The sequence below is a fragment of the Halichoeres trimaculatus genome, unplaced genomic scaffold (assembly GCF_033239565.1).
Source record: "Halichoeres trimaculatus isolate MK-OKI-2021-1 unplaced genomic scaffold, fHalTri1.1 fHalTri1_scaffold_21, whole genome shotgun sequence".
Taxonomy (NCBI): domain Eukaryota; kingdom Metazoa; phylum Chordata; class Actinopteri; order Labriformes; family Labridae; genus Halichoeres; species Halichoeres trimaculatus.
In genome coordinates this window covers 13,642,229-13,656,036 of record NW_027437199.1, presented here as the reverse complement: position 1 = coordinate 13,656,036, position 13,808 = coordinate 13,642,229, and positions in this window count along the sequence as shown.

The window sequence follows — 13,808 nt, the reverse complement described above, 5'->3', positions numbered from 1 at the left end:
GTGTTGCTGCTGTCTCACCTGTTCACCTCATAGACTGTATATCGAGTGGACAGCATGGCTCCGCCATTTATCATTGCACGGTTTTGAAGCCAAAATACCTCCGTCACAGGCGCAGCCATTGGCAGTAATTGCAGCCAGAGTCTGCGCAACAGAGACTGTGAGGGAGTCTGGGAGAATCTGAGTGGAGCTGGTTGACAGAAATAATATATATATATTTTTTTGTTTTGAGAGTCTTCTCTCTTCTTGACTCAACTTCCTGACATATTTTATAGTCGCTGGAAAAAATACACGAGAACGGCAGCTGTCAATTATCATTAAACGTTGCGTAAAGCCTCGTTTTTAATCTTGTATAACTACTGAAAACGAAACTTTTCAGAAAAAAAGAGGACTTGAATACAAGGCAGCCAAATGATATCTTCAAGTCACCTCAACAATCGGACGTGAGAAACATTTCTACGAGGTATATCAATTTTTTAAAGTTTGACCACAGCCCATCTGGAATGACTGGAGAGCTGGATTTTTTAACCTATACTGCAGCCAGCCACCAAGGGGAGCAGTTTTTGTGGAGACCTCACTCCGAGCCAAGCAAGCGGACTCCATTTAAAATTCAATCTGAATTTTGTTGTAATTTAGTAGGTTAGATGATATCAGGTTTATGAGTTTTGTTTAATCAAAGGCACATTTCACCTTACTACAGGCATGTACACTGGAGCTGTTAGCAAAGAGGCTAAAGACCCGTGTATTTTGTAATATTTGGTCAAAATATTTCATCTTATGATCTGTTAATTTTTTTATTTATGTTATTGTTCGTCAGCTTAATTTTGTCATAGCTTACTTTAGCTGTCAAGGTCTAAGTCAGTTCACCACACCAATATGGCATCCATTTTTCATAGACATTGAGATCAGGGTGGGACCCTCAGGTGCTGTTATGGCTATGTACGTAAGTGCAGAAAGATTTCAAAGCAACTTAAAAACTATGTTATTGAAAAAATTATGACCATTTCAGAATTTTAGATAGCTCAGCATCCAAAAACAATGTCAGGGGATGTGAAAAATAAACAACAGTATTCAAACACATCTTAGCCAACATAAACCATTACTACTGAAAAAACTGGAAGGTCTCACCAGTTACCATTTGGCTGAGATTAAGGTGCTCCAATTTTTCACTGAGATCTGAGGAAGTTATCATCTACCAGACTTAGAGAAATACACAAACCAAGGAGCTACCTGATTTACCTTTAGGCAAAACATTTCCAACACTTTCACTGAGAGCAGTTAATTTATGACCAAACAAGTCTCTTTTGAAGGAGTTCTTGGGCATGTTATCGCCCCCACAGCTGCACTGCATTACCAAGCACCAGAGCAGGGTATTTTGGGAAGTGTTGAAAAATGACCTGTGAGGTCTGGTTGCAATAACACCTCCCACTGGGGTTGTGTTCAAATCATGTTGGTTTGTACCTGGCTGAGGTCACCTTGTGGATGTTGACCCAGCTGATTCTCTTGTAGACCACTATGAGAGTTTTTTGGATTTTACTCCTGATTCAGAATTTAGGCTCATATGTTATTTAAGACAAATGCTTCCACTTTGAGTCCAGAGAAGACAGAAAAAAAGAACAGACTCGGCAGATAGATGGCCTCGCTGCTGGCCACACATCTGGTCCCCCTCCATCTCTGGTCAGTCTCAGCAGAACATCTGGCAAAGCCATGGATGTTTTCTCACTTGTGAGCATTAACAGGCCCAGACCTGACTCGGCCTGCTGGATAATTTGACTGTTGGGTCGTGGATGGGCTGACGTTTATAAACTCTGCTAAAGTAGCAGCTAAGGTGGCTGGAAGGCTCACCCACATATTGGGATGTCAACCACAATCTGTGATGTTTGGCACTCTTATTGGATTTTAGTCAGCCTTACTACTGTGATAAAGGCCAATTTTTGAGGAGTCTGGCAGAAGTCCTGCCTATAAAGCATAACTCAGGGCAAAAGAAAACCCCACAAGCTGGTGAGTTCTCAAACAATCAGTTTTAATGGAGTTTTTGACCCAGAGTTAGACAGGAGACCCAATGAAAACTTGTGGTTGACATCAAACCCATCCATGCCCATTATTCCACAGGAAATGGAACGTCCACTGGCTGTCAAGATAATTCAATATTGATTCCAGTTGTGGTCTTTGTCTCCTTTTAAACCATTTGCCCCAAAAAGTTATTAGATTTTGTCCAATTAGCATAGTCCTGCTTCTTTTTCTTGCATATTTTAGAAAAGAAATTCAACCATCGCATTCCTTTGAAAAGATGATTTTATCTGCTCTGCTGAAGGAGCATCTTCGTGGATGCTCTGTACTAAAGGCTTCCCCTCTGATGCTGTGTTGCAAGCATAACAGGTCCAATAGCAGGACATTCCATATGACGGCTGCACTGATGGATTAGGGTGGGGGGTTGTGACAAACTAGTTTGGGAGGTAATCCTCTGTCTCTGGAAAAGCAGGCTAAATAAAATATTCAAGCTGCTCCAGGCACATTTGGAGTCTGAAAATCTGTGTCTGCGAATGCAGTCTGGGTGAGATTGAAGCGATAGATAGTGAGTCAGGAGTTTTTTCTCCAGTTGCATCCTTGTAATATTCATCTTTAGGGATGTTGGCTTGGCATGCTGTGTTGGATGTGCGCCAATAAGGTTAAAGTTGCATTCTCACTACCAAGACTGACCTCGAGTGGTTGTTGATTTTAATAAAGAGGAGACCGATAACTGAAGGCTCAACCTCACGTTATACTTTTAGAGACTTGGGTACAACGAGCAGGCCTGCATGCTGTGCGGTCTAATGTTTGATGAGTAAAAGTGAATTAACAGCCCTTTAGATAAGATGGTATGAGATCAATAAAAGCTTTGTAGCTCAAAAAAAGGATTTTAAGTTCTAATCTAAAATTTTATGAGGAGCCAGCAGGGAGAAGCTTACAGTGGATGCTCTCTTTTCGCTGTTATAGTCAATACTTAAGCTGTAGCATATTAAATTGAGAAGGCACATGCTTAAATATATAAACTTAGTTTTCCTGCCTGCAAGATATGTCTTTGTTTATTCAGATCTGATCTTTAATTTTTTTTTAAACTTAGCTCTGTATTGTAACAAAACGGGGAACATACTGTGTGTAGTTTCTTCCCTGTATGACTAAGCATTAGTCATACATCAGGAGACCTCCCTAAATACCAGTCTTTCGTTCAGCATCATCACTGTAAAGGATGTGTTTAATTTTTAAAGAGCACAAAGGCATCGCACATCTCCTGCAGGTCCCTCTGGCCCAACACGTGACATGACGACTGTGTAATAATTATCCAGGACCGCAGTGAAATCATCAAATATGAAAAGAGCGAGGGAGAGGAGGAGAAATTTGAAGGGGGAGGCAGAGGACAAGTCACAAAGGAGGAGTGAAGGGTGACATGACAGAGATGGAGATGGAGAAAGTGAACAAGAGGGATGTGTAAAGTGGTTTACAAGAAAAGATTTGAATAGTTTCTTGTACAAGAAAAGGACCAAAGCATTAAGATTTCCAACAAACTCTTAAGATTGGCTAAAGAAAAATTACTTCTCAGTATTAACATGTGATGGTCAAAAGTTACCCCCATTGACTCTCAAATGGCATAGCTTTCAAGCTAAGAAGTAGTTTTTGCACATTTTGTACCAAGAAAATCTTGCAAATCGTCCTGACAGTAAAGAAAAAGGCACGATAAAAGGTCAGAAAAGGGGTTTTTAGATGGCAGGAAAAGGAGTTTTAGTTCAAAGTACATCATAAAAAGCAACAGCTAACATGAAGTCAATTGGTTTTATGTTGGGATCATGGTGTAATATTACTTTTTTCATGTTGATGTATTTCTTTGAAATAGTCTTTAATGTCCACCTTTTTCTTTATACATACTTAGCTTTCAGAAAACTTTAGGAAAATCTCAGGAACGCCTTCTTGGATACTGTAATTTACAAAAGTGCTCATTTAAATGACTCAGGTGGCAGAGCTGAGGCCACAGTATTCACCATGTAGTGTATATTTTTAAATTATTATTTCTTGTAATATTTTCATCTCTTCTTTGTCATTTTTGTATTTGGAGTGGATCATTACTTTATATGGTTCATTTGTTGGTCATGGACACCAAACTGGTTTTGTCCTCAGTGATCGGCTATTTTTACTACTTTTGCTCCTGTGTTTGTCTGGAGATCCTGCATGTAACCATGGCTGCATTGTTTACATGTGAGCTCAGCTGTTAGTCGCCTGTAGCATGTCAATGCTAACTGGTGTAAGGCCTGATGTCTTCCCACATGGTGAGGAGAAGGAGGTGAGGACGACGTGCTGGTTCTCAGGTGTGAGCTAAGAAGTGACGACGTGGACCTGTCCTTCCATCCATTGTTATTGGGAACATAAGATCTATCTCCAATAAGATGGACAAGCTAGCTGTGCTAACCCAGCAACAGAGGAAATACCAAAGGGCAGAGTAGCATCATGCTATTCACAGACATGGCTAACAGAGTTAACACCAGACACCAATGCCACATTGGAAGAGCTTCACCTGCTGTGAGCAGACAGGATCCAGGAGACAGAGCCTGAACAGACGCCTGAAGAAGCTCAGTCCTGGACTCTGTGGAGGTGGAGCCTGGCTGAACTGGAGAATGATGGACAAGCTGTCATCATCTATTTTCTTATGGACCTTTTCGCACTTTCAACACACTTTCTTACCTTTGCTTTCTTGATTGCTGCTGTGACTTCTTCTGAATTTCTCCTCGGGGATAAATAAAGTATTTTCTATTCTATTTTATATAGAAATCCAAGATGGCAGCTGAGGCATAGTTAGAGTCTAACTAGACCAGAAGTAGTGTCTTTATGTCAGTTACCTGTCATGAAATCATTGCCATCTGCCATGTTGTTCTAGCTTAGCTGAAAGCTAAGTTAAGTCAGCCCTTCTGATATGGAGACCGCCATCTTTTTGCATCATCACACCTCCTAACAAATCAATGGGGGACAACGCTGAGACATCAGTGCATATCTGAGACCCTCAAAACACAAAAACACAGCTTCTGTTAACTGCAGCCCTTTTGTCTAAAAAAAGATCATTCCAGAAATAAACAGAGCCTAATATTAGCTAATGTAAGAGCTGTAGCTCTCATAATACAAATTAGCTTCCCGTGGGAATTATAAGCTTACCCTATTTTCCACTCTGGTATTTTCCAGCCCCTATTTTTTGTTTTGTCTGTTCTCAAGTTTGTTAGAATCCCTGCATAAATAAATATGACTTGTATTAACTTGACTGGATTCCAGATTTCACTGTGGCCCTGGTCCATGGAGCTTGTAACTCGATGCCATGCTGGGATACCCTCAATAACCATAAAAAAGGAAACCAAGTCTTTGCTGACAGACTAAATCCCAACAAGATCACAAGCTACATCCTCAATTAGCTGAACCGGATTAGTTTTGTTTGCGCAGTAAATTCCATGTTCTCTTTGGTGATATCTTGGCACGCCCATTCAACAGCACTGCGCGTGTAAATCTATGTTTGCTCTGTGATAAGGATCGGCGAACAATCCCAACCCTCAACAACAAACAGTGTTCTGGTTGATAATATCCAGGGAGTAATTGACAGGACAGTGTTTTTGTCACGGCATTCTGCGTATCATGCAACTCTCTTTGCCATGGAAAATTAAACATCAGTGTTGACTGACCCTCACATATTAAAAAGAGATGAATAGAGCCATCCCATGGTTATTCAAACCACAATACCAAGTTAAACAAACACACAGGCTCTAAATTAACTGAGGCAGATGTGTGCCAGCAAACAAAACAAACACACCTGAGAGGGAAATGAATGAGTAAGGATGAGGAAGAAGAGAAAAAAGAGGAAGGTTTTAAGGAGGAATGCTGCTAGGGGAAGGGTGAAGGAAGGTTGGAAAAAAAGGAAAGAGGAGGAGAAGAAAACTTTGCAGCTCTGCTCTGCTGCCTCTGAGACATTCAGACAAATAAACAGAGGAAGAGGAAAGTGAAGAACATGGGCCGTATAAAAACACAACATGTGTGTGTGAGCGTATGTTAATGAGTGTGTGACCTGCAGCTTTGATGGAGTGGATGCCTCCCTGCATGCTTGTGAACATCTCAAAACACACAGACCTCACAGGAAGAGTGTGTGTGTGTGTGCGTTGATACAGGCGTGTGGTTGCTGCCGATAATGGAGTACAGGTCCTGAGGGACCAGCCTACAGCGAGTTGTGAACAGTATTCACTTGTTTCTTTCAGATTTTATGCATGCATGTTACACCACTGTATGTGTGTGTGAGATGGTCTATGTTTGAGTTTAAGTTGAAGTAGTAGTTGAGCAGTCATGCAACCAGTTTTTATGAGTGTGCTGATGGGGCAGCTGATGAGAGAAGAAAGCCAAGAGAGTGGAGAAAGACATGCAGCAGAGGGTTGTGATTGTGATCAGCAACCACTAGACTTTTCCATAAGACGACTTCACCAAGTGAGACATGAGGTCTCACAGAAGCTGTCATCGAACTAACTTCAAAGATAAACACCCAGGGGGATCTGTGCTGTCAGGTGACATATGACACAGTGAAGAGCAGGATATTGTATTGGTACCTTGTGCTTAGAGACAACGCTGAAAAATAAAGTCACCACCAAAAAAAAAGGTCACACACCCTGGACCTTACTAGTTTTGATTGCGGCACGTATTCGCTGTGGCATTGTTTTGATAAGCTTCTGCAATGTCACAGATTTATTTCCATCCAGTGTTGCATTAGTTTTTCACCAAGATCTTGCATTAATGATGGTAGAGTCTGACCGATGTCAGTCAGCAATCAGTGAGGCTAACCAGAAAATAAGGCTTCAATTTGCAATGGAAAAAGTTCATGTGGTCTGATGAGTCCAGATTGACCCTGTTCCAGAGTGATGGTCCATCAGGGTAAGAAGAGAGGCAGATGAAGTGATCACCCATCATGCCTAGTGCCTACTTTCCAAGCCTGTGGGGGCAGTGCTTTGATCTGTGGTTGCTGCAGTTGGTCAGGTCTAGGTTCAGCAACAGTCTGTGCTCAAAGAATGAGGTCAGCTGACTACCTGAATATACTGAATGACCAGGTTATTCCATCAATGGAGTTTTTCTTCCCTGATGGCACGGTTATATTCCAAGATGACAAAGCCAGGATTCATCAGGCTCTAACGGTGAAAGAGTGGTTCAGGGAGCACTTCATTTTCACACATGGATTGGCCTCCAGAGAGTCCAGACCTTAATCCCATTGAGAATCTTTGGGATGTGCTGGAGAAGGCTTTGCTCAGTGGTCAGACTCTACCATCATCAATGCAAGATCTTAGCTTATTGAAGCAATGCCACAGCAAATGTGTGCGGTAATCAAAGCTAAAAGCAGTCAAAATCAAAATTAGAGTGTGTGTCATTTTTTTTTGGTTGGGCAGTGTACTTGGTTATCATGAGCCTTAAGTCGGCTCCCGTTCCCACTCACTGGGGGAGACAAATCAGGCTCTAGCACCGGGAGAGGATTACACCAGATCTACCCATTCTGTCTCTACTGCTTCTACTCTATTTGCACGGCAGAGGAGTTCCCACTCTTCCCATCCCACTGATGAGCCTCTCCTCATTCCTGCTGCACTGTCAAACGTCAAACCTGTTGATTCTTGGATTGGCTCCTCTCATACTGTTGGTGTGTGGTTCCAGTCAAACTAAATAAAGCCTGTTAAATCAAAGGTTTATTTTAATTTGAAAGTCCCTGGATGTTTTGGTTACAGTGCACAACTTCCTGTCCTGTTCATTCAGTCCTGTTGAAATAGAAAGCTTGTGTATCTGAAATCATCCATCATGTAGAACAGCCATGAATGGTCTACAGGCAAAACTTTCACTTCCCAACTTGAAAAAACTCTGCAGACCATTAGGGACATTTTTTTTTAACCTGGCCTCATCTGCTCTCAGCCAGCTGTAAACAGAAACAGTGAGCAAACATCAATCAAAGGGGTGTCATCAGAGACTGACTCAAAAGTAACAGATCATCATCAGGAATGTTGGCACGTCTTAAGAATACAGTTGCTCATTTTGAAGCACTCACTGCACTTTCATACCCTTTTGATCTCTTGATATTGAATTGTATTCAACATGTCAACATACTCAACAGTTCCTTTTCCTCATTTGGTGTAGTGTTGCTGAGATGTTTCCAAGTGTGCCAGCTTTAACCTTCTTTTGTCTGCTTTATGTATTTAATGTACTGAGCTTTATAAGTAATCTAATATCTGGTTGATTAATAGTCTTGTAAGATTTAATATATTGGCAAACAATCTCTGAAAACCAAAAGAAGATGCTTACTGCTGCAGATGAAAAACATATGTGAGCTAAAATATTTAAATTTGATTGGAGCTAAATAAAAAACTGCTCCTAATCCAAAGTCCATAAATCATCCTCAAAGTCAAAGTTACTTTGAATAAATAGTTTGTAGTGTTTTGAACTTCATGAAATCAGTCCCTTGACAGTTCAGACTTTGAACAATAAGAGAATCTTTTTTTTCCTTTAGCAGACAACTGACAATTAAAGTATTTAACAGTCTACATATTTCCAGAAATGTTAAGAGCCATCCCACCTGCGTTGGGGCCTTGTTTAACATTTAATCTTGATTTTAAAGACTCTCATATTAAATCAATGATCCTCACCAACCTGCCACTGCCTTTACAACAACCAGGCATGATGTCTCTCCTCTTCAGACTCAGATATAATCTTAATAATCTCTATGAAACACTTCAGTTAAAAATGCTTTATGACTTCTTCATGGATGCTTTGACTCCAGCTCAATCCTGCTTGTGGGAAGAAATGTTCGTAGACAAGCAGGGCCAGAGAAGGAATTCAAAGGTTTGTGAAGTAAGCACAAGGAGCAAAATCAGAGGAAAGACCAATGGTGATTATCAGAGCAGAACACTGCATTATTCATCACGCTCTCTGAGGGGACAGACAGGAAGGGAGTGATGGAGTGAAGGGAGGTAAAGGGAAGTAGGTGAAGGGAGGAAAAGAGGAGAGATGAGCAAAGAGCACGAAGAGTGGGGAGAGCACGGAAAGGAAAGGGAGAAACTGGATGAGGGAGGGAGAGTCAGTACAAAATAGGGTAGGACAGGGGAGACTTGGAAATTAAAAATGAGGTGTACCAAAGTATGGAGGAAGGTGGCAAAATTAAGATTGAGAGGTTGGGTGGTGTTAGTTTGGAAGTTATCTCTTTTTTTTTTTTTTAATATCTAGTGTCCATGATTTATTAACACCTGCAGATGCATTCACAGCACTGATGATCATATGTCACATAGTCTGATTGTAGAAGTTAAACCATCACACACAAAAGTTATAACAATGGATTCAAACCTGTTTCCATGTCTGTGTTCCTGTAGCTTAGCAATGTATGATCTGTGTAATTAAAATCCCTCTCGTACCTCACATGCCTCTTGTAGTGATGCTGTGGTCATGACCTGACTGCGCAGCTGCTCCCTGTATATCCCATTATCTCAACTCAGGACTGATCTTTGGCACCTCATTGCAACAGACTCACAGTATACAACTGTCTTTGTTAAGATGTTACATTTTGTCTTCTTTAAAGGATGGTTACTTTTAAAGAAGACTTTCTGGATCACGCTGAAACATAGTTTTCTCTATGCATGTAAGAGTTTTAACCTGCATTTCGTGATGCAGTGGTAAACTGTGTTCACAGTCAACAGCTTTTTGAGTGATTTTTTTATTGTAGTGCCACCAAAATTAAGCCTCTATTTACATTTCCCTTTGAGAGACTCAGCCGCTTCTAAAACACACTTTTTAGACCCAGTCAGCGTGTATCAAAATAATCTTAAAATGTTACCCAAGGTCTTTTTTCTTTTTTTTACTAAATCATTTTTTTAGTCCATATCCTGACTTTTTCTGTTTTTTTTTGTTTTGTTTTTTTTAATTTTATAATAATAATAATAATAATAATAATAATAATAATAATAATGATAATAATAATAATAATAATAATAATAATAATAATAATAATAATAATAATAATAATAATAATAATTATTATTATTATTATTATTATTATTATTATTATTATTATTATTATTATTATTATTATTATTTCATTTTATTTTTTCCGGAATCTAGTTAAAAGTGTAGCATGATTGTTGCATGAAACAATGAAATATTTTATTTTCAACACGTGAAATTCATCTTGCCCCCAATTTGAAGTAACAACAGGGTTTAAATAATTAAAAAGGCATTAAAAATTTCTTTGCATAACATTTTACTCAACATCCCAACTTCTTTGTTGATTTTGTTCATGAATCAGCAAAAAATATTTTCTAAGTACTTCTTTATTGACTACAAGTACCAGATTTGTCAAAATGGTTGGAGGTGAAATTACGATGCATATCAGATAAAGCCAATATCTGATTTATAGATATTCTCACTTCATAAATTTCTTTCACATGGTTTTGAGCCTTTTTAAAGATACAGCTGGTAAATATGAGAATTGTAGGGTTTCTTATCTTTTAGATAGACTTCACCAAAGTTAACCAAGAAAATTATTAATACTTAATAATGAAACTAGGATGTAATAGAATAAAAATCCTGATTAATGAAACATTTTCTGCACATCAGTTGAATAGGTTAACCTCATGAAATAAAAAATAAGTGCGAACTAAGCTGGCTGAGTGAGAAAATCAAAGTCTGTCATAACAGTTAGTCTAAATATTTGCTATCTCGAAGTTTCACGTGAGCTGAATAACAATAAACCCTTGTGTTAATTGAAGCAGTTATTGGCAAAAAAAAAAAAAAGTGATGAGAAATGCTTGTTCTGGATGAACAGAATAGGAGAAATGCTTGTTCACTGAGAACAAAAAAAGTCCAAGAATGACTCCTTGAGGAACACCACATTAAAAATAATCACTGGAGAAGTCCAACAAGTCTTTTGTTAGAAAGTTACGAGTCTCCCCTTTATTTATAACTAACAGAAATCATTACATGCTCGAGCATTCATTTTTATCAAGTTAGTAATGTGTGTTTCATCTGATTGACCAGCTATCAGGGTAAGGAAAAGGGCAGACCTTGTGTCATGACATCATCATTTCAGCAAGTTCCTTGAAGATCTTGAGCTTTTTTTAACTGTCTGTTCAGAGCAGCTTACAGACAGATTCAGGGATTTCCACAACATATGAGTATGTAACAGTTTGAAAATTTGCACACGTTTTGTATGAACATCAAGTCATTGTTATTAACTACTTATATTGATGTTTAAAATACAGGGAAGAATTAAAACCCCTCTTCAAAGTCAATGATAATGAATATGATTCTCTTCATAGTTCTGGCTCAACATAACAGGCAGTGGTGAAAGGCAAATGGTATGAACATGTCCCTAACACTAAGCAGAGAGCCCAACCTTTCAAACACAACACTCTAAGTTACAGACCTGCTCTTGTCAGAAACTGTTTGAAGACCTTGCGGACATTTTTTGGGCCTCAGCTGATGACATCTCAACAACAGGTTGTTGAGAAACCACTGACATAAGACCTTTGGCTCCACAGCCACTGTGGCTGATTTGCATACAAGGACAGGCTGTTTGATCTACAGGAGTCACAGATAAGGAATGCACTGTGATTTAAGACAGACGACCAACAGTTTGACCATGGTACTGTTTCAGACAGCCATGTGAACAAATACAAAAAGTTTCTATTTATATTTCAGCTAAATGCCCCTTGAAGTCTGCCTTGTGTCATATGTTACGGGTCCGCCTCCCTCTCTCCTTCTCTGGACGGTGATCCTTGTGTTTGTCAGTTCTCTCTCCAGGTCACCATGGGAAAGAGGAAGTTGTGTGTCTCTGGTGCAGTCTGTTTGGGCAAAACATGAGAGATGTCAAACCTCCTCTGGGCCCATTTAACTTGATTGGATTTGAACTATCAGATTGGAAAAAATCCTGAGAATGGATTGTCAGTGAAAGGGAGGGATTTCCAAATCGGATCTATTAAGGTCATCAGGGGCTGGTTTGTGGCTCTGTTTTGATAACAGCTCCATTTTTGGAAAGTGATAAATTCAGGCAGGGCTTCATTCAGAAAACACTGCCAGTAACTTAAGCAGGTTAATGTGGGTTATCTTCAATGTGTAAAAAAAAAAAAAAAAGTTGCTCAGGCAACACCAGAGAGAGGTGATATTGGACAGCGCAGTGTAGCAAGCAAAACCTTCCAAGCACAGTATGATCAGTGTAGTCAACAAACACAGTTTAAATATCTTTGATGGGCAGATATGTGGCGTATCTTCATTAAAAACAACCGACACATTAAAGCCTGTATAGGAGTAGGTTGTCTTCAGCAAAGGTTGGCATTATGCAAAAAATATATTCTTGCATTTCTTCTTGATTACCCGGTGAGGATCGAGTCACTGAGAAATCAGTAAAACTTCACTTTAACAAAACTCATGTACAGGAAAACAAGTTTTTCAGTTCCCAGTGTTCTGATAGTCCTGAATCAAAATCCCTCAAGAACAAGGAAAAAGTTAAATGCAGTGCTGGGCAAGTTTCTGTGAAAAAGTAATTTGTTATGAGTAGTTACAACAATTACAAAGAAACTGAGTTACTACCAAACTTATTGTATTTTAAATATCATTGATTACTCTGGAGAGTAACTTTGGCACTGCTTATTTTTACTTGAAAGACACCAGGTGCCCCCAGCCCAGCATGGCTCCAAATCTCTAGCCAGACTCTTCTCCTTTGTTGTGCCCAAATGGTGGAATGAATTACCTAACTCTATACGATCCGCAGAGTCTCTTTCTACTTTAAAAGATGTCTGAAGACATTGCAAGAGTCTCTTTGTCTTCTTAGTGTTGTAAATGAGTTGTTTTTTTAAAACGAAAAAATGTAAAACCAAACAGCCAATATTGTATGACTGCCCCACCTTGCATAGATGGAGGAGTCTGAGTTCAGAGCTACATCATGTCAAGATTTCAGAAAAGAACAGTGTCATTTTTTTTACACGGTTAAAAGCAATTAAAACTCATGCAATTTCAAAGGTTGCGCAAAAAAAAATCTAACAATAGCTTTGTCTTCTTTTTATAGCTTTCGTAACTTGGGATCTACCAGGAGTTCAGTTCAGATGTTTTTAAAATAAAAGCCTGTTTAATGAAGCAGCACAGCAAAGAACTGCCGCACGAGGCAGTCTTTTCAAAATAGCTTTGTCCGAAAATGTGAACAAACTGTTCCTCTCAGCACTTTGAGGAATGACTTAATCTGACCAGAGCACATGCTGCTTCACACCCTGGCACACTGTAAGAGTCAGCACTTTGTCTCCCAGCTAAATATTTTCCAAAGATGCATTGTAAGTGATGCAGCGCAACTTACAATGAGACTATGAGCTTTTTTTTAGGCATTCAGTGCTGGTGTAGCCAGAAGTTGGTGTTGCATAACTGCCTTACCAGGGATGGCTTATTCAATTTAAGGCAAGAGAAAACCAGACTCTATTTTGCTGGTATCTCTGCCTAATTAACACTACTTCTTCATTCTGGGTTTGAAAATTTGGTTTACATCCCCTGCCAATTTACACACTCTTTTCTGTGAGTCTCAGCCTCACACAGAAGCGTCATCAACAGATTATTTGAGTTACTCACAACAAAGGGGTCTGAATTTCATACCAGGTGAGGGCAGAGTATTGTGAAAATAAAAGATATATGCTTTGTCAAGACTGTTTTCAAGAGAAGAAGAAATTAATCTTCAAAATGTTTTTTTGAATGGAAGTCAGATCAGTCAAACCTTTTTGATATTCAAGTTGAATTCTTGGATCCTTTGTAACTGATTG